General features: G+C 41.6%; 3 pseudogenes across 3 annotated transcripts; all 3 read left to right on the forward strand.

Moving 5' to 3' along the window:
• Nucleotides 1-2,044: 2,044 nt before the first annotated feature.
• LOC306652751 (peptidyl-prolyl cis-trans isomerase FKBP8-like) lies at nucleotides 2,045-3,575 on the forward strand (annotated as a pseudogene). Its single transcript has one exon. The product of its transcript is annotated as a peptidyl-prolyl cis-trans isomerase FKBP8-like (transcript).
• A 1,156-nt stretch (nucleotides 3,576-4,731) lies between these two features.
• On the forward strand, nucleotides 4,732-7,263 carry LOC306652753 (DNA (cytosine-5)-methyltransferase 3B-like; annotated as a pseudogene). Its single transcript has 2 exons — nucleotides 4,732-5,087; nucleotides 5,202-7,263. The product of its transcript is annotated as a DNA (cytosine-5)-methyltransferase 3B-like (transcript).
• Nucleotides 7,264-7,854: 591 nt separating this feature from the next.
• LOC306652750 (lamin-B1-like) lies at nucleotides 7,855-14,342 on the forward strand (annotated as a pseudogene). The gene is made up of 2 exons: nucleotides 7,855-7,860; nucleotides 12,793-14,342. The product of its transcript is annotated as a lamin-B1-like (transcript).
• Nucleotides 14,343-24,909: the final 10,567 nt, after the last annotated feature.

A 24,909-nucleotide genomic window follows, 5' to 3' on the forward strand; every position in this document is an offset into this window, starting at 1 on the left:
CATAATATTCCAGTACAAAATAATGAAATGCTGTCACAGCTTTTTTGGAAAAGTTTTATGTTAAACCTATTGTTGTTAGATTAATGTATTGGTTGCTTCCCTTTATCTGGAATGTGTCATAGATATTTTTACTTTTAACCCTCTTTAATCTTTATTCAATTCATTGACTTAAATTTTGAGAGCTAAACACTGGAATTTTGGGGTAACAGACTGACTATTTTTTGCATAATTATATTTGTCATTGTACAGAGAAAGGATATGACTACCTTTAGTTAAATCTGCACTTTATAAATATCAAAAAAGAAAAATTATATACAAATTAATTTTTGTATAATCTGTTTGAAACAAGAGTTTTGTTTGCTTAATATTAGGACTTTGCCCCTTTTCTGTAAGTCTCTTGGGATCCTATGGAGAAGCTCTTCTTATTAAACACCAAACATTTAAGTCCATTCTCTGGTACTAGCTATTAATTTGGTTTCATATTCTACTTAAAAATTTAAATACACTAAAATATTTTTAAGGAAAAGAAAAATGTAAACACAAATTAATCATACTTAAATAAAGTATGATCAAATAGACTGCATCTTATTTAGAAAGCTTGCACATTTCAAATCCCATTAAAACTCTCTCCAAAAGAATATAAAGAATAACAAAATTATGTAGCAATATACAGTCATCAAACTGCAGTCCAGTATTTTGAGATGCACATTATATTTTATAAACACTCAACTCATATCTGCTATCAATGTAATATGGTTATGTTTTTACAAACATGAGAAGCTGTTAACAATATACCACTTATTTTAATGATGTCATGGTACATAGAAAAATAACTCTGACATGCTATCAATTTAATTTTATCTATGCTCCTCCAAAATGGTGAACTTCATGATATTTAGACAGCATAATAAACAAACATATCCAGTCGTATACATGTCAGCCAACATCAGAACACAGGGCAAGGTGAAGTTGAAATGTGACAAACTCCTTTATGTATATTTGTTGAGCAAAGGGGGGAGGTAATTTGAAAAAGAGAGGCAGAAATTATTAAAATGAAAATTTTTAGTAGTATTTTGACTTTTCTTATTTTCCTGGCTATAATTTCAAAAACTACTGCCTGGTTTCTGATCTGTGGACTTCTGTAGATTAAGTATCTTTATCCAAATGTAAAGGAAATCATAGCCAGTCGACACACCAAAATTCATAGGATACCTGTTAGCCTCTTCAACTCTAACATATATAGCTTCACAGTAGCATGTATAAAAATGTTCAACAGTACCACCTGCCAAATCAGTGTCAGTGGATAAAGTACAGTCATCCTTATAGATACAGCTCCCCATTAATAGAAAGTTGCACCAATTTTCCTCAGTTTTAGCCAAGTGAATCCACTCTATCAATTATAAAAGTAACTGTTTCAACCTGATGAAAGTTTGATCATAAACAGACTCAAAAGGGTCAGCTGAAAAACTGAGTACTGTGGTCATGAGACTTTTTAATATAACCAGCATTTTCCCATTAAATATTTAAAGACAATGTAAAATGGAAATATCTTCTTAAAAATAAGGAATTGTAAATGATCCCAGCAGCAGGAAGTTTTACTTCTCATCAAATATAAATTGGTTATATTTATTTTGAAAGTCCTTGTTATCATGTTCATTTTCATAACATTATTGTGAACAAAGATTATCTTTCCCTTAAAAATAAAACATCAACAAACTTCCCTGAAAAGGGCCTTATTGACTGTTAAAGAAGGTAGAGTTTTAATAATGCAGCGATTATATTTATAAAATATTCAAAACAAATCCAAGAGCAGAAATAAATCCAAATGAAAATGAAAATATTCCTACAAAAGAGTTTTCACCAAGAATAAATCTTCTTCTTTTTTTTTTTTTTTTTTTTTTTTTTTTTTTCCTTATGGTTACTTAGGTTTTCCAGTTAGGTAAATTATCCATCAAAGATTTACTGACTTGGGGGCAGGGAGGGGGGCCCAGGACCTCAGGCGGGGTCATGGAGTGGGAGGGCCAGTTCCCATCCCCCAAGCAGTATGGCATCCTGTGCTGAGCCCTCGGGGCCCACTGTCTCACCACCTTCTGGTGTCCCACCTCTTGAAGCTTTCAAGGTGCTGGATGGGTCCAGGATGCAGAGGGTGAGGAAGAAGAGGAGGAAGAGGAGGATGATAACCTGAGTGAGCTGCCACCTCTCAGGGCATGGGACAGTCCCCTCTGGAGGAGGCTGAGCAGCCTGGGGCTCTGGCCCAAGAGATCCTGGCAGCCATGGAGCCTGAGCCTGCTCCAGCCCCGGTTCCAGAAGAGTGACTGGACATCCTGGTGAATGGGCTGATGAGAAATAAGACACTGGTCCCAGGCCCACCTGGTTAAAGCCTACCAGCCAAGGGGCAGGTGGTCACCGTGCAGTTGCAGATGTCGCTGGAAAATGGCATGCAGGTACAGGAGGAGGAGGAGCTGGTGTTCACCTTGGACAACTGCGAAGTCATCCAGGCCCTGGGCCTCAGTGTCCCGCTCATGGATGTGGGTGAGATGGCCATGGTCACTGCTAACAAGTACTGCTACAGCCCCCAGGGCAGCAGGTGCCCCTACATCTCCCCGCACGCAGGCCAGTGCCTGGAGGTCACCCTGAAGACAGCCCTGGATGGGCCTGACCTGGAGATGCTGACGGGGCAGAAGCAGGTGGCCCTGACCAACCCGAAACAGGAGTGTGGTAACGCCCACTACCAGCAAGAGACTTCCTACTGGCCACCAAATCCTATGACCTTGTCATCGAGGCCATCACGTCCAGCACTAAATTGGACATGACTTTCGAGGAGGAGGAGCAGCTCCTGCAGCTGAAGAGGAAGTGTCTGAATGACCTGGCAGCCTCCCAGCTAAAGCTGGACCATTACTGTGCCACCTTGCACTCCTGTAGCCTGATGTTGTCCTGGAGCACCAGCCCAACAACATCAAGGTGCTCTTCCAGAAGGGCAAGGTGCTGGCTCAGCAAGGCGAATACAGTGAGGCCATGCCCATCCTGAGAGCAGCCTTGAAGCTGGAACCTTCCAACAAGATGATCCACGTGCAGCTGTCCAAGCTGGTGAAGAAACACAAGGCTCAACGCAGCACAGAGAAGGCCCTCTACCAGAAAATGCTGGGCAACCCCAGCTGGCTGCCAGCCAAGTGTACCGGCAAGAGCGCCTGGTCCATCCCTTGGAAGTGGCTGTTCGGGGTGACTGCTGTTGCTCTGGGGGTCATGTCACTCTCTGTGGTCATTGCTGCCAGGAACTGAGGGACCCAGTGGCTGCCACCCCTCTGCACACCGTGGACCCCACCCTGCACTCCTAACTCCCCGGCTTCCTGTCCACTGTCCTTTGTGGCCTGGCCCCCTCTGAATTGGGGGCAGCCAGGATCAGGGGTCACGAAGCCCAGAAAGCAGGAGAGACTGAGGCCCCCTAGGAGAAAAGTGGGGTGCAGCTGAGAGGAGGGGCCCTCATTCCTCCACCCAACTCTCACCCTTCCCCCAACACCCGGCAGGTCAGGGCTCACACCTGGCCTCAGTATCTCCTCCTCAGTAGGCATGGGGCAGCCCGCACAGCCCCCCTGACCGCCAGCCCTTCCGACCCTACCTGCCGCCCCTCTGTCCAGGCTCCCAAGAAAGAAAGAAAGAAAAAAAGATTTACTGACTCAATTGAAACCAATTAACTTTAAAATTCATTACATTTTACTGATTAGCCGAAATACATTGTGTTAGTAAACATGGTAGCTCTTCAGAAACAAAAAGAACACATTAATATTTTTTCATTTCTGCCTTTAGTGTTTTCCCTGAAGGAACAAAGCAAAGCTCCCCAAAGAATCTGCTGAGTCAAGTGAAAAGAAAAGAAAAGCAGCTTAAAATGGATAAAATGCACCTTGAAATTTATTTCTAAGATGAAGAACCAAAAGTGAAACATTTTAAAAAGCAAAAGGAATGTGAATCCAAATCAATTTGGAAAGAAATTCCAGCTACTTTATAAAAGCTGATCTTCACGGCTTAGCAAAATTTTTGACAAAAATATCACACCAATTTACATTAATTTTCTATTCTTTTCCAAAAATGCCCTCTTAAAAAAAGTGCATCCAAAACGCAGCAATTCCATTCTCCTTCAACTTTTCTGATACCTTTCATTCCGCTCCTCTAAAGTTTTCCAAATAGATTCAACTTCCTGCTGTAGAGAATGTAAAAAGAGAGCCCACAGAATGGGAGAATATCTCTACCATATGCACCTCAAATAGAGCACTTATCTCCACATTTTTCTTATCCAATCTCTTTGGGTTATTTATCTTGGAAATAAATTTCAAGGTGCATTGTATACATTTTAATATAAAGAACTCAAAAAACTTAACACCAAAACACAAATAATCCAATCAATAAATGGGTTAAGGAACTGAACAGAAACTTCACAGAAGAAATACAATTGATTGACCCTCCACCGCAGCCCGGTCTGGCCCGCGTCTCTCCCTCGCAGCTGCCGGCCCTGGCCCGGCCGCCGCAGCTGGCGCCCCCAGAAGAGGGCACCAGCCCACTGGCGGGCGGGCGAGCCGGCGGCCGCGCCCGGCCGGCAGCGCTGGGGTTAAGTGGCCCAAGTAAAAGTAGCTAGGCGATCTGCGCCGGAGATTCGCTAGCCTAGTACCCTGCGTGGCCGCCCCCGGCCTTCCGCCCGCTGGTCCCGACCCATGGCGCGACCACCGAGCTGCGCCTGAGCCAGCTCCACGGCAGGAAACAATGAAGAGGGACACCAGACACCTCAGTGAAGAGGAGGGCGCCAGCCGGAGGGAGGATTCCATCATCATCATCAACGGGGCCTGCAGTGACCAGTCCTCCGACTCCAAGGACACCCCCTCTCCCCGCATCCTGGAGGCCAACCGCACCCCAGAGATCAGAGGACGCAGATCCAGCTCCCGCTTGTCCAAGAGGGAAGTCTCCAGCCTGCTCAGTTACACTCAGGATCTGACAAGAGAAGGAGATGGTGAAGAAGATGGGGACAGCTCTGACACTCCTGTGATGCCGCGACTGTTCCAGGAAACCAGGACGCGGTCTGAAAGCCCAGAGGTCCAAAAGTGAAATAGCAGTGCCTCCAGTCGAGAGAGGTACAGGCCCTCCCCACGTTCCACCCGAGGCCGCCAGGGCTGCAGTCACGTGGATGAGTCTCCCGTGGAGTTCCCGGCTATCAGGTCCTTAAGGCAGCGGGCAACAGCATCGGCAGGTACGCTGTGGCCATCTCCGTCCAGTCCTTACCTCACCATCGACCTCACGGATGAAGACACGACCCCACAGAGCAGCAGTACCCCCTATGCTTGCCTGGCTGAGGACAGCCAGCAGGAGAACACAGAGTTCCCTCAGGTGGACACAGAGGGGAGAGATGCAGACAACAGGGAGTATCAGGATGGGAAGGAGTTTGGAATAGGGGACCTGGTGTGGGGAAAGATCAAGGGCTTCTCTTGGTGGCCTGCTATGGTGGTTTCCTGGAAAGCTACCTCCAAGCGCCAGGCCATGTGGGGCATGTGATGGGTCCAGTGGTTTGGAGATAGCAAGTTCTCTGAGGTCTCTGCAGACAAACAGGTGGCCTTGGGGCTTTTCAGTCAGCATTTTAACCTGGCCACCTTCAATAAACTGGTGTCATACAGGAAGGCTATGTACCACGCCCTGGAGAAAGCCAGGGTGTGAGCTGGCAAGACCTTCCCCAGCAGCCCTGGAGACTCATTGGAAGACCAGCTGAAGCCCATGCTGGAGTGGGCCCATGGGGGCTTCAAGCCCACTGGTATGGAGGGCCTCAAACCCAACAGCAAGCTACCAGTGGTTAATAAAGTGAAGGTGTGTCGTGCAGGCAGTAGGAACTTCAAATCAAGGAAATACAAGAATAAGAGTCGAAGACGCACAGCTGATGACTGCCACCTCTGACTACTGTCCCCCAACCAAGCGCCTGAAGACCAACTGTTATAACAATGGCAAAGACCGTGGAGAGGAAGATCAGAGCCGAGAACAAATGGCTTCTGATGTCACCAATAACAAGGCCAGTCTCGAAGATACCTGTTTGTCCTGTGGTAGGAAAAACCCTGTGTCCTTCCACCCTTTCTTTGAGGGTGATCTCTGCCAGACCTGCCGGGATCACTTCCTCGAGCTGTTCTACATGTACGATGATGATGGTTATCAGACTTATTGCACTGTGTGCAGCCAGGGCCGTCCGTGAGCTGCTTCTCTGCAGCAACATGAGCTGATGCCAGTGCTTCTGTGTGGAGTTCATGGAAGTGCTGGTGGGCACAGTCACAGCCATGGACGCCAAGCTTCAGGAGCCCTGGAGCTGCACATGTGTCTCCCCCAGCACTGCCATGGGGTCATCAGTGACGTGGGGATTGAATATGAGGCCCCCAAGGTGTACCTTGTGATTCCCACAGCCAAACGGCATCCCATTAGAGTCCTGTCACTGTTCGATGGAATTGCCACAGGTTACTTGGTTCTCAAAGAGTTGGGCATTAAAGTGGAGAAGTATGTCGCCTCTGAATTGTCTGATGAATCCATTGCTGTCGGAACCGTTAAACATGAGGGAAATATCAAATATGTGAATGATGTCAAGAATATCACCAAGAAAAACATTGAAGAGTGGGATCCATTTGATTTGGTGATTGGCGGAAGCCCATGCAATGTGAATCCAGCCTGGAAAGGCCTGTATGAGGGCACTGGCAGACTCTTCTTCAAATTCTACCACCTGCTCAATTACTCACGCCCCAAAGAGGGGGATGACCAGCCATTCTTTTGGATGTTTGAGAATGTTGTAGCTATGAAGGTCGGCGACAAGAGAGACATCTCACGGTTCCTGTAGTGCAACCCCGTGATGATTGACACCATCAAAGTGTCTGCTGTGCACAAAGCCCAAAACGTCTGGGGAAACCTACCAGGAATGAACAGGCCTGTGATAGCATCAAAGAATTATAAGCAGGAGCTGCAGGACTGCTTGGAATTCAGTGGGACAGCAAAGTTAAAGAAAGTGCAGATAATAACCACCAAGTCCAACTCGATCAAACAGGGGAAAAACCAACTTTTCCCCATTGTCATGAATGGCACAGAAGATGTTCTGTGGTGCACCGAGCTCGAGAGGATCTTCGGCTTTCCTTTACACTACACGGATGTGTCCAACATGGCTGTGGTGCCCTCCAGAAGCTGCTTGGGAGGTCCTGGAGCATGCTGGTCATCAGACACCTCTTTGCTCCCTTGAAGGACTACTTTGCATGTGAATAGTTCTACCCTGGTCTGCTGGGGCACTGGGGTGCCTGGGACAGAGCCAGAACCCAGAAAGCTCCCTGTTCCCTAACAGACACCCCAAGTATGCCCTCTCAGCCGAGCTGTATGGGGTCTTCCTGCATACCTTAGTCCTCCTGCTCACTGGGAGCAGAGCCATCTGACCTTCTCTTGCAGGGGGTGGCTGAGGTGCCACTTCCTTGTGCACAATTTCGACCTGGCTGCTCAGAGCAGCCAAACACGGTGCTCATTTTTTCATCTAAAACTTTAAAACTTGAAGTAGATAGTAAAATGGCTTTTTCCTCCTTCCTGGGTTTACCACTCAGAAACAATGGCTAAGATACCAAAACCACATACTCACAGCCCTCAGAGACTCAGGTTGAAATGCCAAATCACCCAAGTCTGTTATCGTAAGACTTTTACAAAATGTCTACAGCTCTGTTTACAGGAGTGTGCAGTTGTAGGCATGTAGCTGAGGGACATTTTAAAGGCCCAACATGAATTTTTTTTTTTTCCTAGGGCTACCAGAAGAGGAAGTGACACATAGTTGAATCTTTGCCTCAGTACAAGGCCATTAGAGTATTTCCCACCATGATGGTGATTCAGCAGGGATGAAATCATCATCATCTCATTCAGGGCTATCCCCCCCCAACCCAAGGAAAGGGGCCACCTTAGCTAAATCCCTCCTGGAAACTCCAATAGAAGCCTCTGGGGAGCTCAGGAAGGGGTAGGCCAGACTTATACATAAGCTGCTGGATATTACATAGGAGAAGTTGGGCTTCTCAGTTATCTCCTTCCGTGTGTGAGGGGCGTGATGGAGGGAACCTAGCGAGGTACACCCCCTCATCCCCTCTCCAGTAGGCACAGGTCCCAAGATTCCTCATCCTTTCTGAACTCAAGCCAGTGACAGCCAGGGACAGAAGCACATTCCTAACATTTTCCCCTCATTTAAGAGATGGCGGGGTGGCGGGGACTGCAATAAAAGCTCCATCCTCCCTCCAGAGATTTTAAAATCCTTTTTTATTCCATGATAACGTCATTTTTTAGGGGAATAGGAGGTCGGGCAAGCTGCATTTCTGAAATGCTGCTGTGATGGTTTTTAACTGGTGCTATTCAGTAGAATCAGGAACCTTGACACATTTTGTGGGGCTCTATATACACTTTTTTAAAAAAACTCTCAAGACTTCTATTTTTATGTTTAACATTTGCAGTATTTTTTTTTTTTTTTTTTGTAACTGGAGCCACATAGCAAGTACGGGGAAAAAACTGTTCCTTGTTTTCAACTGTTTTTGCTAATTTTTAGGCTGAAAGATGATGATGCCTAGAGGTGACCTTATTGTGTTTAATTAAAATCAGTATTTCTCTAAAAAAAAAAAAAAGAAAGAAATACAATTGATCAGCAAACATGAAAAAGTATTCATCATATATAGCAATTAGAGAAATGCTGAACTCAGTGTGAGCTGATGTATGTCCCTGGCTGTCACCATGATCTGTTATGCCCTCATCCATACCTACTCCCTGTCCACTTCCTCCCACCCCATCACTTCCAAGTCCCATCAAAATCAGAAGATTGTGAAGAGGCTAGATTTAATAAAATGGGATAAATATTAATTTTTAAAACTTGCAACACTCCGAGTTCTGCTTTATTCTCTAGCAAATTACTATATGAGACCAATCAAATGCTACAGCTGCCTGAGTGTTGCTGATTTTTCCAGAAGCTATTTAATATTCTTAGCAGTCAATTCTGATAGCCTTTGAATGAAAATAATCTGAAATACGCTCAGGTGTTTTTATTTACTGATAACAAAAGGAATTTTCTATCAGAAACTTCTTTCTCTGTTCATTGTTGTTATTTCTGTTATAATCCAATAGCATATCTGACCATACTACCTCTTTCATGTTGTATTTCAAAATTAATACACTTATAAAATTAAGATTTATTAGCCAAACTGGAATTATAGTTATAAACTGACTGTAAATATTATTTTTCATTTATTCGTGCATTACACACCTTACCTATGAGAAAAATGTATTTGATTATACGTTTCTTGCAGTTAATTTCTTGTTATTTAAAAAAATATTCAGGTCTATCTGTGGAGTATTTGTAAATTCTATTTCTTGAAATGACTGAATTAGGAACTTAGATGCTTCTTCTTTTGATTTGTTTGCCTAAAAACCAATCCACGATCTTATGGTTTCTTGGGAGAGGGGAGTGCCTTGCAAACTTTCACACAAAGAATGTGTCTGAGGCTGATTTCATCTGGAATAGTCTCAGATCTAAAATTTTCTGTACATAAGGTGGCATATGTAAGATATGGTTCATTGCAACATTTAGGATGTTATAAAAAATGTTCCCATTCTGTTAGATTGCTAACTATATCCACCTCTAATTTGGCTCTCCTGAAGAGATAGTATTTATTATTCTAAAGGTAATGAGCTTGAAATACCAGAACCTGAATTTCACTTAAAGTGTGCTGAATACCTAAATATAGTGAAAATAATAGGGGTTGTGCAATGACTGAAAGGTAAAATGCTGCCAAGTTTCAAGAATAAATACTTTTAATCCACATAAACTTCTGCTTGACTATATATTCTGAAACTAGTATACTTTCGAATTTTCAAAATTGAAGTGTGAACTTTCAGGGAGGTGGTCTCCCAGGATGGCACTATGGCTCTTTTCCAGTGAACTCTAGATATGGCAACACTTTAATATTATTTTTATATTACTAAGAAAAAAGTTATTTATAATTGCCTTAGCATATTTATTAAGGTGTTCAAGAGCCATTTGCATACAATTAAATGTAATTCATTCCATTATATTGTTTGCACATTGATTATTCAAAGATAACTACAAAGGTAAAAGAAATATAAAAGCCTAATGAAAACAAAAATTTGCTCTGCACTTATTGAGAGATGTTTGTATGCTTAGGGAGAAAATTTCACTAGAGTGAACAAAGGCAAACAGGGAAGAAGAACATCTGTGATCTCTGATAAATTATCTGATCCAAGGAAGAGCAATTAGTGATCTGGAACATACATCTTACCATAAGATGATCCTGTAGCTCTTTTACTCTTCATAAGTGATGTATCACCACATGTCTTCAGAGACCTGATGGTAGGAACTTATTTCCCACTCATGTCTGGATAAGCAAGGAGAAATTCTCCAGGCCTGGTAATAGATATGAGCTGCTACTCAGTGTCCCTGTGGGAGGGGAGCACTCAGAAAACAGATCTTGCTGGGTGAAGTACTGTTAATGGTCTCCATGTTTGTGTCCACCCCAATTCATATGTTGAGATCCTAACCCACAGGGTGTTGATACTAGAAGGGGGCAGTGGGATGTGATTATGTGACCTATGGGATTGGTGTCCTCACAAAACAGGGTTATGAGTGCACATGGGAACCCTTCCACCATGTAGGACCCAGTGAGAAGGCACTGGGAACCAGGAAATTGGCCCTTAACAAAGACTGAATGTTCTGGTACCCTGATCTTGGACTACCCAGTCTTAGACAGTATAAGAAACTGAATCTGTATTGTTTGAAAACGACTCAGCATATCATATTTTCTGTAGCAGCCCAAATTGTCTATGACAGGTGTTCATATGGCAATATTCTAGGGTTCAATTTCTCTTTCAACAGCTCCACAGGGTAAACTGGTAGGGTAAGCTATGTTCTAAGATTTTAATTATGTCATATATTTTTTAAACAAACGATCTTAAATTTTGAACCAACAGCAGTTATACTTTAAAAGACTCCAGTCATTTAGTTTTTGAATTTAAAATTTTATTATGTGATTTATTTTATATGTGAAATTCCCCTTTTGTGGATTTATGGTCTAATTATCTTTGCTTTTCTAAGTCACTTATGACTTAGTTCCAGTTGTAAATGTGATGTTGCTTTCATGCTCTAATTTTCCTTATTCTTTATACATTATTTACTTATACTTTTTATATCAACTTAATATTCAGAATTATTTTTGGGGGAGAGATTATAAATATATGATTTAATCTGTAATAATTAAGTAGAAGTTATAAGGATTTACTTCTTCAGAGTAATCCTATTTTAGAAGAGTGTTATGTGGAATATGGATTAAGACTAGTAAAGGCCAAGATAATACAATATTAATACTTTAAATATACTGTTATATACCATTTAACAATTCAGCAAAGTTATTTTATTTAGTTTGACAGCATTTCCAAATAGTAGTTGTTATTACTCTGAGACAGTCATTATTAATATTACTGTTCAGTTGAAAGTTCTGTAAAGTGAAAATAATAACAAGTACATAGGTTCTCATGAATATGAAATGCATAATTATACTCTGAAATTTATGAGCTTTGATTTTAAGATTTACATAAATTTATAAATTAATTTCACCTTAATACAATACACAAAAATATAGAATAGTGCCTGCCTAAATTGTATTTGTGGGAGGTCTAAAAATATTATCTTTTCAAACATGTTCCTATCCTAATCTCAAGAACTGGAGAAGATTCAGTGTTATATGACCAGAGGAAATTAAGGTTGTAGGTAGGATTAAGGTCAGTCACATGCTAAATAGATCACCCTAGAAAAACCAGGTCAACTCAGTGTAATTGCAAGGCCTTTTCAAACTTGAGTGATTGAAGCAGATTCTAGAGAAAACATGATAGAAAGCAAAGATGAAGTCATGCAAAGTAAAGCCTCAGTCTGGTTCTCCTACTTTAAATGATCAACAGAAGCCACAGGTCAAGAATGCCACCAAGTCCTAGAAGAGAGAGAAAGTAAGCCATGGAATTCTTTCTTCAGCTTCTCAGTTTTGTTTTAATCTACTAAATTAGTAATAATTTTTGCAACGGCAATCAGAAACACGAGTGCTCAAAAAGTATTACTTTTCATAAATCCTAATTTTAAAGATGAATAAAATGAGCAAAAGAGAATTAATATTCCTAGGATCATATTGTAAACCTTAGAATTAGAATATAAATGCACATTGTGAAAATTAATGACTATTCTTTACTTTTAATCACAACGTTGAAGTTTTTAATGCTTGCAATACTACCAGAAAAAAATTAAAGGCCCTTGTCCCCTGCCTGCCGCAGCTTCAACTCAGCCTGAGAGGAACAAAGTGCTGGGAAGCCAGAGACTTGGTGGTGGCTACATGGATCTGCTCTGCCTCCTGGTCACCCTTCTTTTTCCTGTTCAGGCCTTGCCTGTGTGCATGTTTTCTTACAAAGGACAATTTAGGATCCATTGATTGATTCCTAGCGCTCGCCCTTTGCTCTTTGTTTCTTACCCCGCTGCCTCTATCCCAGGTGCTTCTCCCTCCCCGCGCCAGTGTCAGAATGCAAGGGCTGCTCGCCACTTTGTGCTTTTGGTCTTGGCTTAGCCCCTGCAGCCTCTTCTCTGCCAACTGTCCCATCGCTGAGTTCTCGCTCGGATACCTCGCTGCCGCCATCGTGACAGCGACCGTGTTGCAGTGGACAGGCATTAGCGCTGGCGTCCCCACCCCTCCGAGGAGCCCCACGCAACTGTTGTAACTGCTGGAGGAGGACCTCCGCGACTTCAATAACCCACTGGCCCTGTACATCGACAATGTGCACAGTCTGGAGACAGAACAGCAGTCTGCAGCTGCAGGTGACTGAGCAGAAAGAGGTGCACAGTTGCTAGTTCAAGGGACTCAAGGCACTATAATAAACCCAGCTGGCCCAGGAGCCACAGGTGCTAGAGGATGCGACTCAAGAGTCGACCAAGCTGCAGATCGAGTTGGGTAAATGCAAGAGCAAGCATGAGTAGCTTCTCCTCAATTATGCTAAGAAAGAATCTGATCTTAATTGAACCTAGATCAAGCTTTGAGAATGTGGAGCAGCACTGAACTCTTAAGATGCAACTCTAGCTACTGTACTTGGTGTTCGAAATAAGTTTGGAGGGAGATTTAGAGGACCTGAAGGATCAGCTTGCACAGTTGAAAGTCTCATTAGCTGCTGCCAAAATACAGAAGAAACTTTACTTAAAGTGGATTTGGAGAATCATTTTCAGAGCCTTCCTGAAGATTTGGAGTTTCATAAAAACATTTATGAAGAGATTAATGAGACAAGAAAGCATGAAACACACTTGGTAAAAGTGGATTCTGGATATCAGATCGAGTATGTGTACAAGCAGGCTCAAGTCCTTCATGAGGTGAGAGCGCAACATGATGCCCAAGTGAGGCTGTACAAGGAAGAGGTGGAGCAGATTTACCATGCCATACTTGAGAATCCCAGATTGTCCTCAGGGATGAATACTGACTGCTACTGTCAACAGTGCCAGGGAAGAAATGAGGGAAAGTCCTGTGAGAATTGAGAGCCTTTCATCTCAACTTTCTATTCTACAAAAGTCTAGATAGAGCATGTTTGAAAAGAATTCAAGAGTATGAAGGCTTGCTTGCAAAGAAAGAGAGAACACTCACTGCATGTTGACAAAGAGAGAGGGATGGGGAAATAAGGGATAAGGGATCAGGTGCAGCAACAGCTGACTGATTATGAACAACTTCTTGATGTTAAACTTGAAAGTCGTGCTTATAGGAAACTCCTAAAAGGCAAAGAGGAGCTGCTACAAGTCCTTCTTCCCATGTGTCAGTGCTCTGTGCATCCTCAAGGTGTAGTGTGTGCACAAGTAGAGGAGAGCAGAAGGGAGTTCGTTTGGAAGAATCAAAGGTCAGCAGTAGTATCAGCATCTTTCATTCCACCTCAGTCACTGGGAATGTGTGCATTGAAGAGATCGAGGTTGATGGGAAATGTATTCAATTGAAAAACACTTGTGAACAGGACCAAACAATGGCAGGCAGAGGTGATCAAGAAAATTGTAGACACATTGATCCTCACAATATACTTCAAGATATGTGCGGAAGGCAGGTCAATGTTTCAATGGGGGCTGCAAATGCTGGTGTCACAGCCATTCCTCCCACTGACCTCTTCTAGAAGAACCAGAATTCTTGGGCACTGGTGAAGATGTGTAGGTTCTACTGAAAAATTCGCAGGGAGAGGAGGTTATACCAAAAAGTGCAGTCTCTTAAACAACCATACCTGAAGAGGAAGAACTAACTGGAGTGGTTGTTGAGTAAGAAGAATTCCACCAGCAGGGAGCCCAAAGATCACCCAACAGAAACTATGCAATTATGTAAACTTCTCAAGTCAACTGCCTTCCTTAAGGTAAAGGTGTATGATAATCCTTAAGGATATACAATGCAGAGCCTTCTCAAAAGCACAGACTATTTTCATATTTCTTTTATGTAAATTTTTAAGCTGTGAATCTGATGGCTTTAATTTCCTTTTTGACACTGGAAATTTTGTAAAATAAATCATATCCATACACTTTGTTGCAAGATGTGAATTATTGACACTATTAAATGTGTACTGTGTGGAAAGGGTCATTCACAATTTTTGGCTTTAAAAAAACATGTATTTTCTTTTCTTTTTCATTTTTAAATTTCTTTGAGAATGTGAGGGAAGGATAAATAAATCACAGTTTGGCATAATTTGAAGATTGCTCCATACAGATTAGTGATCTCTTCTTGATTGTTTTCTGCTATAAAAAAACAGTGCTGTGAGGGATTGGGGAGTTCAATAGATTAAAAAATGCTTTCCCCAATCCCTCACAGCACTGTTTTTTTTTATAGCAGAAAACAATCAAGAAGAGATTTTATTGTAATAAGCTTTCAAAGTAACATTTTTTTTTAAATGGAAAAGAGACATTTAGTAAGATGGTTGATGTTAATCTAATCATCATGTAAACACTCTGGATGAAGAATTCCACAAAACTTGGTTTTATGGTTACTTCTCTTAGATTCTTAATTCCTGAGGGGAATGAGGATGGGGTGGTGGGCTGGAGGGAGGGGCTTCTCTACTAAAATTCATCGGTACCATGTTTAAATTTTTATGTGACATTAACAAATAAAAAGGCTGCTTTAATATTAAACCCCCAAAACTGTATAGAAAACTCAACTTTCTATATAGTTTTTATATAATTACCATCTATTATAGTTACATAAATCTTTCAAGTATCAAATATTTCTAATTATGAGTCAAAAGAAATGTAGGTTAAATTCTAATCTTTCACTACTTTTCTGACCAAGTCCAAAAAGTACTATTTTATTCTCTCCTTAGTTTATACTCTCCTTAGTTTTTGTAAATCAAATCTATGATACATTATAGAATATATACAGTATGTTTTTATAGTACCCAAGAATAATTTTTTATTATTTCATTACAAATAAGAATATTTGCATTCTAATTCCTGACTAGCTTAACTACCTTTATGTCACATAAAATTGCAACAGAAACAAACTATACATTCAAATAACCCCATTTTAGGAAGCTTATCTAAACTTATTCAAGTAGGTTTAAATTTCTAAATTCATCATGTAATTCACTGTGCACAGTGTATACTAAATAAGTTTAGACTGTTTTAGGAATCACATTTTGTTGTTTTTGTAAGGTGAGGAAGACAAAATTTGGAGTTTCTATTTAACACTGATTCACTGCAATATAGTCAAACATAACAAAAGTTTACGTACTTAGAAAATAGAATATTTCATAGAAAATAATTTAAGTATACTTCAAAGGTATTAAACTTTTGTTGAATAAAAGAAAAAAGCAATACTATATTTCAAATTCCACATACACAAATAGTTTGCATTAAAGGTGATCATTTATAGGAGTAAAATTATTTCATAAAAATAATATTAAGTAAATATTGTGCAAATTAGTAAAATAAAATTTATGTGCATATTTTTGATGATTAGATTTTATTTTAACCACACTAAAGATATACCAATAGATCTGATTATATGGAAACACATTAAAATTTTTTCTAGACAAATACCTAAGGACCATATCCCATTAGCACTGTGAAAATTATCAATCTTATCAATCATTTTTTTGTCTTCTTTAACAATCTGAAAGAATTGTGTGCATTCTACTTTTTCCCAAAGACAAAATCTATGAAATAAAAGTTGGTAAAATAAATTTATTTAAAATACAGGTATTTAAATAACAAGTATATATCCAAATAGCAAATAAAATGATTATTTCCCAAACTTAATTAAAATTCTTATATTTCACATAGTAACATAATGATCTGCTACATCCCAGTAGGAATACAATTTAAAATAATTTCTTACTCAGCTACGTGGTCTATTTTACTGCACTAACTTTGAAACACTTTGTTCCATTTATTTTTCAATGAGTTTTGTCATGAGACCAAATCTTTGTTAGCTTTCTTATAGCCAAATGTATTTCATTTATGACAAATATTGATAGATAACCAAAGAATAAAATAGTGCTTTGTGGACTTGGTGAGAAAAGTAGAGAAAGATTGTAAATTTTGTGTTACAAGAGTAATGGCAAATGATTTCATTGTAAAATAAAAGCTTAGGAAGAGTTATTACTTAAGAACAAATTAAATATTAAGGTTAACATATTATGTGGTACATCTAAATCTGAGCCAAAAGAAAAATATGCAACTACTGTTGACAGAAAGAACATATTATAAAAGGGGGAGAAGAATAATCCAGCCTTAGTATTTCAAATTCAATTTTAAAAAAATCTGGGGAGCTTAACTACTGAGCCAGAACCCCAGATTTTTCCATTTTTTAAAAAAATTTGAGACAGGATCTTTCTAAGTTGTTTGGGACCTCACCAAGTTACTGAGGCTGGTCTCCAAATTGCTGTCTCCCTGCTTCTGCCCGCCACATCTCTGGGTTTACATAACTAAAACAAATATTTTCAAGGCATGTGAGAGTCAAGAAAAGCAAAATTCTGATTTTATATCATAGATGATTTCAGTAAAAATAGCAGACAAAAAATCATTTTTGTGAGCAAGTTCTGTTTAAACTTTGTAGATAAAATACACAGTGGCTATAAAAAGTTTTTGAGCAACACTGGGAAATGAAATATTTATTTCATAAAAAATTCATAAATCTTAATGATACAGTTACCCCTATCTTATTGAGAGAGGTTTATAACATACTTGGGTTTTTTTGTGTGCTCACCACTGCACCCAGCCCCATTTTGATTGGCATTTAAGTTGTGTTCAATCCAGAGGATATTTTCTAAATAATTAAGTTTTATATATTTGAGCACTTTTATGTTGACTTAAATGTTTGTTATTAAAAATACTTACAATGCCATCCTAAACAATGGAAAAAATTATCACAAAAAATAAAATTGAGCATTTCAGAGGGGAGGGGAAGAATAACTGTGCTGGGGAATGTGGCACTGGGTAATAATGCTCAGGAGCTCACATGTGGGAGAAGTGATAGAAGACTTTACAACTAGGGCAGCAGAAAAACATTCCAGAATTGGAGGGCAGCTGGCCTAATAGTTTCTTGACCTCTTGTGTCTGCTGTTTTGTTAGTGAAATTTATGTTGTTGCCAGGAAAGGTGGCTCTCTTTGAAAGGATGGGACGGCATATTTGATCACCATCTATAGTAACTGGAAGATAATGTTCTATATCCTCTGGCTTGCTTAGTGACAACTGTACTGCCTCCTCTTTCTGAAACTTTACAGTGACCAATAATGGCTCAATTTCTCCCTGTGTGGATGGTGCTGGAGTTGGGCCATCCCCCAGTTTTGAGGTCTATTCTTCCTCTATAACAGAGAATTTGGTAATATGCTGCTCAAAATGCAAACAAGTAAATTGGAGGAAGTTCTGAAACTTGAGGTGCTGCTAGAGCTGCAGGAGAAAACACCCCCAGCATGACTCCTTTTCCAAATTCACACTAAAACCTTGCCTGTGAGAACAGCCCATCCACTCTCCCTACAACATGACATCTTCCCAGAGTAGGGTACACCAGCTGCAGGATGTCAGACTCGTCTGACTTGGGACCAAATGCACAGATGCCAGTGACACCAGCACAGGTTCCTCTGCACACCCCTTCAGTAATCTACCTCAGGCCCCATCATCAAGAGGGCACAGACTCACTTGGATCTGTGTTCTCCAGGTGAATAAGGAGTCTCTGGACTTGGAAGGTCACTTCTGATTCAGGCATGGTGAGCATCAGGAAGGTCCTGAGAAGTATTAGGTTGTCCAGCTTCTGAAGACTCAAAAAATATGAATAGAGGTATAGCCACATTTTGGTGATAAAGCAGAGGATGCTGTGGAGTTTGGAGTGAGATAGGAAGCCATGGACGGCTGGGCATCTCCTTTAGCTGGAACCTCCCAAAGCTCCCTGCATGGTGGACTTTCCAAAGAGTGACCAAGGAGTTCACTTGCAACAGAACAAATGGAGTAACTTTGTGAGGCACATGTGTGGGTTGAGGGCTTTCCACACTTGTTGTCTAGTCTCTATAGAGAAAAGTGTGGGCAATCCTGGCTGGGATTGGCTGTGCTGGGAAAGGATCCTCACAGGTCATGGTTCTGAAGTCCCGCTCATGACTCTGTTCTTGGGTACCCAGAATTCCACCACAGTGTGATATGTTCCTTCTACAGGGTAAGCCCCACACCTCAGTCCTCTCCTGGGAATCACATAGGTTGGAACCTGGGGTTTGCCCAGCCATTCTCAATAAAAGCTCCCCACGTGACTGCTTTAAAGACAAGAGTCCTCCCTCTCATCCCAAAGACCACTTATTTCTTTCCTTGAAGTTACTCCTCCTCAATATCTGAATGAAGGTATCTATACCTAGCGAAGTCCAGTAGGCTGTCACCTCTAACATCCTGTGCCCCTCACCTGCCTAGATGCCTGGTGGGGCTGACTAACTTCCTGATAATCACAGAAGCTCAGGAGAGCTGGAACTGCCTAGGACCAGGAAGCCCTCAGTTCACCCCAGGGTTCCCTTTTCTTGCTACATGCAGGTCAGGAACCCTCCCAGATGCAATCCACATATTCCTTTTCAAGTGTGGGGTTGCTTTTCCTGAGGCCTCAGACTAGTGAGGATTGAGACAGAGAATTTCCTTACCAGCAGGGGACAGGAACACAGTGGAAGACCAGAGCCCTTGCCAATCTGCTCCACAGAACCAAAGCAGGCAAACACTCCTAGGGCTAAACCTACTTGTTTTTCTTTATTCCCTGACAGGGGTCTCCTCTGAAAACTACTTTCTAGAGTTGACTGAGGTTCACAGTGATGCTTCGCATTCCCAACACCAAGCCAGGAGATGGCCATGTGTCAATGCTTGGAGGAGATACACACCTTTTACATAGTAATTACAGCTCCTTGTGGGGATGGGCCACATTTTGGTAGGAATATAAAAATTCATGCACATAGGAGATGTTCCTCTTCTACAGGGTAGGTACCAGGCCAATCTTGAGTTCCTGCTGGATGAGCATTCTGAAGGTTTCCACTAGACAAGACACATCCACTGATGAATCTTTGTCATCTTCTCCCTAGGTTGAGGCACCAACAAGGGATATTTCAACATGTAAACAGTAGATGGGACATTTCAATAAGGAAACAGTAGACATTTTCAAAATGACTACCTGCTATACACTCAAGTGAAAACAAAACTAATAATGTTTTTCTCCTTATTCTCAGGGATGTGACACACACATCCAAAAAAAAAAAAAAAACCTTGAAACCTGGTGAGGGTCTGGGGCTATTGAAATGGGAATCTGAGTGGTGGGCTAGACTACAGTCATGTGCAGTCCCCTGTCCTGTCTCACCTCTGTTCTCCTTGGGAAAAATCACCAGAGTCAGGACCCAGTTCTGACCCAGCACCTCCATATTAGAGAAAGGCCCATACTAAGGGCTTTCCTTCAAACCTGAGGATCCACAGATCGCTAGTCAAAAAGAACTCATTACTGTGGGCTTGCTCTCTCAATGCCAGTGAGCAGACTTGGACTCTATGTAGACTGTGGGTACCTAGCTACTAGGGTTTCAAGTTCTATGCATTCCATTGCCAAGGAAGTGAGGTCACACAAGATGGTTTCAAAGCCCCCAGGGAGGCAGGCTGCTCCCATACAAATGACATGCAAAAGTGGACAGAGCTATACCAACACACCCTGGATCAGGTCCTCAGAGAGGCCTGGGAATAGCCAGTCCCCCTGGTTTGGGACAGAGTTTGGTTCAGATCCATCCCCTTCTTCTGGTTTTGTGTGTGACTCTGAAGAAGTCATTGTGCCTTGCAGAGCCTCCTTGGGATCTAAACATGTTCCCCAGTGGTCATCCCTATGTCTGCTTAGAGGTTGTCAGTAGGTGTATGTGCCCATACATGTACTTTCTGAAAAATCCTAATTCTAAAGTCATATGTCTACAATGCACAAATATACAGATGACACAACATAGGAAGTTCAGGGAGAAAGGATGACATGCAAATCTACCATGACCTGAGTACCACAATGAGAGAGGAAAAGTCAGTCAACTGCTCTCTTAGCTATGGTTCCCACTCTATCACTGGAAGGTTGATCTGACTAACTTTCATAGACCTGCAAATGAATTCCTGTGAGATTTACAATTGTTTCAAGATCTCTTCTCATTGTATGATGTGTGTACACTGCAAGGGATCCCAAACACCACAGGATCCTGGTGCCCATGGCTTCTAGCTCCCTTCCCTCTAAGGGTATCCACATCAGCATCTTGTTTCTATAAAACAGAAATCAGCAAGCCTCATGGGATATTACTTCTGAGTCTGAGTCATGGGAAGTCTCATTTCTGTCTGGTTCCATATCCCCACAACAGAGGGCACTGATGGGATTATAGGAATTTGTAAAAAATGTTGGTGTGCAGAGACCCAGGGACACCATGAAATGGCATGGAGCTGGCATTTCCATGCTTCCATTTCTAAGTGCCTCACCTAGGAGAAAATATTTGGGTTATAAAATTCACTGATGCACAAAATATATTAAGAAACAAGGATGGTGTAACTTGATCAAGAGTTGCTCCAATAGCATGATCATAACCATAGGAGTGGACTTCTCTTTCTCCACATCTTTATGGAAAGGCTACATTGCTTCTTTCAGGGTGGCAGAAAGTCACTTCCTTTTGTTTTTATTGCAGTTCAAGATACCCAAGTTACTCCTATGTTTCCTACTAAAATTTGGACATAAAGACTGATTAGTACGAACAGAGCATCTCGCGGGGCAATACTGACTCAAGATCTGAGGTGACCAGAGCAGACAGAAGGATAGACAATACACTTTGGTGGACTGGAAAGTGAACAGGTGACCACTCCCTGCAGGGGACACTTACTAACCTAATGCAAGTCCAATGAGCTCCCTGTGCTCACTGTTGAATGGAACGTAAGGAGTTGATGTCTTTCCCTTCTCCTAAGGAACCTCAAGAATTAGCTAACCATCCAAGGAGATTCACCACCATCTTCCTTGTGCACACATAGTTAAGTGGCTTTTCATTACCATCCAACAAAAGGTGAGGGACAGATGATGCTAAGTTCTCTTAACTGATATTGAAGTTTAAAAATCATTGTTTATGCTCTCCTGAAAATACCAGTAGATTCATCAGCTACAAAATGCCATGAGAAAAGGGGAGAAGATGACTTAAGTGTGATTTCAGTCCTCCAGTCTTGACCATTTAGAGTAATCCATTGTACTGATGGCACAGAGGAACAGTAATCCAAGCTGACCTAGGTTGGCCCAGTCACACTGAATCCTGTGACTTTTGATATAATCATTAGGCAGGAATACTCTTTTTCTGCAATGCCAAGCCAGCAGATTGTGCCCCTAATGCTGCTAGATAACATGCTACCTCTCCACAGAGACAGCATGAGCAGAAAAGAGCACTGCAGAGGTGGAGAGGGGCAGTATGCTGGTGACATCACTGCAACCCTTGGATAGAGATGTACTTGAATCTGTTGTGTTGTTCTGTGCCCAGACACCTGAAAGACTTTCCTTATACCACAGTAGCTTCACCTAAGCAACTGGATTTACACACCTACACATTTTGAATGGTAGCACTAAATGATGTCTCAAGATAAATAGGTCCTCTCATCAATAAATATGAAAACAAGATAACGTTCTACTAGCATCAAAAATGTAGAAACTAAGCTGACCTGACAAAATATTTATTAAAATCTAAGCAAGTTATGTTACTGACCCAAAAAAAAAAAACCATATCCTAAAGCATTTCTAAAAGACACTATCCTTATTCTCCCTTGAATGGCTTATATTCAACAGAAAGATGCCTCTTCCTTAATCACTGTTGATGTATGTCATTTCACATGGGAATTTGTTCAAATGTAAATGAAATATCTTAAATCAATAAACCGAATCACAAATTTCTATTAAAAAAAACATTTATAAGAAGGGAAAGTGGCCACCTCCCCCCAACTCTATACAATGTGGGTGAGAAACATTCCAACAAATCCAAAAACAGGCTGAAAAGTTTTCATAATGGTTGTGACTGGTTATACAATGATACACAGAAACCAGCTTTTTTAACACTTGTAATTGCTCCTGAGGCCCTGCAGAAGTGACTAAGATATTTATTTACCAACTATTAACTCATTTCCTCAAGGAAAAATAAAATCTTCCTAATGCTGAACACAATAGATGGAGGGAATGAAGTGTTGAGGAGTAGTTCTTGTCATCACTTTTGGGTTTTCCAACTCATATTGAGGATGACTTCAATCCTGCCCATGTATACCAGGGCACTTAATTTACATACAGTCAGGGAGCATGTCCCAAAAGGCTACTACCTCCAATAGATTAGTGCAGGTGCTCCTTGGCTCTCATGACATTAACACTTTGTGAACATCATTTTTCTTAAAGAACAGACTGAAGAAGACACCACATTAACTGTTTCACATGAATACTGATACCTATCAGTTATTGAGAGCTGTACCCACAGGGATGACAAAAGTACCATTAAATACCTGCTAATGCAAGACAAAATGCTCCTACCAGCTCCTATATTACCCTATGAATCTCTACAGAGAGATCCTGTAGATGGCACAGGAGACACAGGAAGCAAGAAAGACAGGACCCTCTTGCTCTTCTTGCCACTGAGAACCAGGGTACTCAAATCTGAACCAGATGCATGTCGCAATTCAAAGCTCCCAGGAGCTGTGCTGCCAGATCTGTGAAAAAGTATTAAAATGCACCAGATGGACAGGACTGTTATTCATGAGGAGAATTTCTGCTCCCATGAGTCTACAAACACAATGCACGCAGCTGAACTGAGTCAATCCTACAGGTTTTAGGGTGCCCAGAAATGTCCATCTTAGAATTTCTTCACTCAATCAATGAACAGCATTCTGCACTTCCCCTGTCTTTCAGGGAGTGGAGGCTGGGGCCTGGGGCTCCCAGTCCATAATCAAAACTCTGCAAAGAATAGGTAGAAATTTCCGTTCTTGCCTGATGACCTAGATCCCTTGCTTCCTTCCCACTCATCCCCAATGCTTGCATGTATCTTCCCTGCTCAAAAAACTTCCAGGGCCCCCATCATACCCAGAGTGTGAGCCAAAGACTTCAGCAGCCATGAGGCTCTGAAGATGAACTCTGTTCTTTCTCTGGCCTCATCTTCACACTCTTCACTGGGCTCTGCTTTCATCAGTCTCCTTGCTACTCTCTCTTCACAATTCAAGGTCTTTGCATATGCTGATCATTCTGCCAGGAACTAACTTCCTGCAGATGTCTACATCCTTCCTTCAGCTCTCAGTTCAAAATTCATGCCTTCAGGGAGGCCATCCCTGACCACCATCTCTGGGAAGCCCATCTCTCTCCAGTCTTTATTTCCCACATGGCACTTGTCAGTTTGACATGTATTATTTATCCACATGTCCTCACACTGGAATGTACACTTAATGACAGCATATGAGTAAGTGCTGAATCTGCATCCTTTGGAACAGAGCCTGGAACACAGTATGTGTCAATAAATATTTATGGAAATAAGAAAAGGAGGGAGAGGGTAAAAGGAAATTTTCTTTTATAATCCAGTAGAAAATGTCCACCCTCATCCTTGCTATCAGCTGAGACACCCTGAAGGACAGCTCTAAGCAAACCCTTCCTTGCTCTTACTTCTTCTACAGCTCCCTGCTACCCATTGAGATGAATACAAATCATGCAGCCTGGATTTCACAGTCCTGCACAGACTGGGATGAATGGACACTCCTGCCTCCTCTTCCTCTGCCTGAATGTACCTGACCCCAATCCATGTTCCCTGGACCTACCTGAATTTCCCTAGGCAATGTTTGACTATTAGGCTACAGCCCATCCTCCTTTTTAGTGCTCTTATGGTGCCAAGTGCATCCTACATTTATCTTCATAGTTATTCTCGACAATTTTCCAAGGTCTCTCTCTTTCAGTAGAATGTCAGCTCCAGGAGGGCAGGAGTTGAACCTCTCTGATTCACTACTGTATCTACAGAAATACCTAAAAATGCCTACTTGTCAGACACACAGTCATAGAGAAGAAAAGCATCTTGGGCAGGGTTCTGAGGGAGTCTGTACCGAGCTGCAACCAAGTCTTCAGCCAGAGCCCTCCCATAGTGTTGCTGACAGTCTTCTGCCTGGGGCTGTCCTTCTCACTTGGATCAACCTGCCATTTTCTTATAAACCAGGGCTGAGAAGCAAACCACTAGAACTTTCTGAGAGATCCCAGATATCTTACAAGTTTCCTTGCAAAACACTAGAATGTGCAACCAACCCTAGAGCTGACTCTTAAAAGGAGACGAGGCACACACAGATACACACACACCCACACACACACACACACTGAAAAGGGCATAGCAACAAATCCTAG

The sequence above is a fragment of the Sciurus vulgaris genome (genome assembly GCF_902686455.1).
Source record: "Sciurus vulgaris genome assembly, contig: HiC_scaffold_570_arrow_ctg1, whole genome shotgun sequence".
Taxonomy (NCBI): domain Eukaryota; kingdom Metazoa; phylum Chordata; class Mammalia; order Rodentia; family Sciuridae; genus Sciurus; species Sciurus vulgaris.